This window comes from Vespa velutina, chromosome 7 (assembly GCF_912470025.1).
Source record: "Vespa velutina chromosome 7, iVesVel2.1, whole genome shotgun sequence".
NCBI lineage: Eukaryota > Metazoa > Arthropoda > Insecta > Hymenoptera > Vespidae > Vespa > Vespa velutina.
The window spans coordinates 8,222,579-8,225,078 of NC_062194.1; the positions used below are offsets into that span (position 1 = coordinate 8,222,579).

At 34.3% G+C, this 2,500-nt stretch overlaps 1 protein-coding gene across 3 annotated transcripts in view; it reads left to right on the forward strand.

Annotated features, from left to right (window-relative positions):
* The first annotated feature begins 2,275 nt into the window (after positions 1 to 2,275).
* LOC124950679 (AT-rich interactive domain-containing protein 5B-like) overlaps positions 2,276 to 2,500 on the forward strand; it is a 132,045-nt gene continuing 131,820 nt past the window's right edge. The window contains exon 1 of one of the 3 annotated variants that reach the window (XM_047497739.1): positions 2,276 to 2,500. This exon is cut by the window's right edge and continues 32 nt beyond it. The gene's annotated coding sequence lies outside the window, so the exon portion shown is untranslated. The other 2 variants (XM_047497738.1, XM_047497736.1) reach the window with 2 other exon arrangements.

The following is a 2,500-nucleotide window of genomic DNA, read 5'->3' on the forward strand; positions in this document are numbered from 1 at the left end:
ACGAGGTATCTTTTAGGTAACATGATTTCTACGCATACAATTAACCTAACCCACTGCGTCCGGAAATAATAATAATAATAATTATTATAATAATAATAATTAATAATTATAATAATAATATTAATGATAATTAAAGAGAAAAAAAGAAAACCAAAAAAAAGAACATAAGCTGAGACATCGTGGAAATTGATACAGAAGTAGTGCTTTGAGTAATAAATAATTGAAGAAAATTAAGCAGATACTACCTCTTTTTTTACGAGTAAACCAAAAAAGGAAATAAAATAATAAAAAAAAAAAGTGAAATGAAACGTAATAAAACAAAAATAAGGAAAGAGAGGGAGAGGGAGGGAGTGAGTGAAAGGGAGGGAGTGAGTGAAAGGGAGGGAGAAAGAAAGAAAGAAATAAAGGAAAAGAAAAAAGGTAAAGAAAAATTATGATATTATAAATTCGTTTATTATGCGTACAATTGTTGTACAATGTTTCGTTCGTTTTTACGCGCGCGATTTGATTTCGATTGCGGTAAACGTGGAAGTTGCAAAAAAAATATAAAGAGGTGAAGGGTGGGGTAGGGGCGAGGAGATATTGGAAGGTAGGGAGAAAAATTTAACATGTTAGGACGATTATTAAAACGAATCGAGAAAACGCGTATGACAAAAAAGAAAAGAAAAAAATGGCGCACATAAAAGCGAACCCTATCACCACCGCTTTCTCGTGCTTGCACAACAACATGTAGTTTGGTAAGCGAATAGATATTGTACTTCCGACACACTATTAACCTATCTTTCACTTACGATCTAATGCCAAAACGAGTAACAATAAACCATCTACAAGTCCACGATGTCAGTTTAATTTCCGGCTGATAATATATTTCGCTGGATAATCACGCTTTGTATCTCCTTTTTCCAATGTGAAAGTATAAACCGGTCATAAACGTCAAATATATATATATATATATATATATATATATATATATATATATATATATATATATCAACGATATTAAAAGTCGTCATGAAAACGTTTGATCGATAATTTAATATTAATAATAACTAAACTAATTTCAAATCGTAAAATTTCGTTTCAGAAAAAGATATCTCCCTTCGTGAAAGGTTTCATTTAAAACGATGATTCACGTAGTTACATTATTCAAAACGTTATCGTTGTGACTCACATAATTATATGTATGTAAGTAAACCACTTGTTTATTTTGTCCAATAAGATAAAACAATTTCCTCGTAAAGAGGGCGCGTCGATAACTATTTTGAAAACGACGAAAGCGCTTATTACCATCAAGAATACTTTTTAGGTTAGTTTTCTATTAACTTAACATTGATTCAAGAATTTTTATCCCACCGTATAATTCGAAATACGACAGTTATTATACGCACTACAAAACGCTTTCACATTAAATAAAATTACATGGGCAAGCACCGATCGATCGATTCTAAAGCAACGATGAAGAAGCTGACGACGAGCAAGTAAGTACTTAGTAACATTATTTTACCTTCGAAAAAAAGATATTGAAGGATCCAACGAAGGGAATATGTATATATATATATATGTATGTGTATGTGTGTATAAATAAATATCATTGGAGTAATAGAGCGACACGAGAGAGTAAAATTATCGTGGACGGTAGTAAAATACGTAAGTTGTCTCGCACAACAACAAAAACGGCACCAAAGAGGACGATTGTCGTTCGTAAATCGTCGAGGCACGACATCAAAATTTCTTTCTTATTTTTTAACGTGAACGAACATTTTTAACGTAAATTTTTTTCGAGGCTTTAACGATGCGTGGTATAAATATATTCGAAGACATAGAAAACTAAATTAAACTAAAAGACACAATTCGCGTCTGTCTAATCAAAGAAAGAAAAAAAGAGAGAATAGGTGAGTTTGTATTCATTTAATCGATGACGATGACAACGACAACAACAACGACGACGAAAAATATAAGAAAATTAGGAGAGATGCCAAAAGAAAACGTACAGTCGAAGAGGAGAAGCACTACTGGGAGTGCGCTCGATCGTTCACCGAGCTAGAGCTCCCCGTTCATGTTATAAGGAAACGAGAAGGAAGCGAGACGACAGGTGACTGGTGGAAGAGCGCGCCATGCGCGTCGCCCTCGGTTACGCTCGGCAATGCTCGGTTGGCTTCGTGCGACTCCGTCGTGCAATGGTGGGGCAAGCAGTGTATCCGTGACGTCACATAATTAGAGTAAATACAAAGTAGTCTTGATGGGACAGCGGCGTGCGCCGCACCGTGAGTCGCTGGTCCGCGCGCGTCAAACCTATATCGTCTCGATACACGCACACCCGTGACTTGTCTATATATATATATATATATATATATATATATATATATATTTATTTATATATACATATATACATATATACATATATACATATATACATACATATATATATATATCGCGCTATGTGTCGACAGTGTGTGTTTGTTCTAAAGGATCCTAAATGACTGTGAGAACAGTGAGTGAC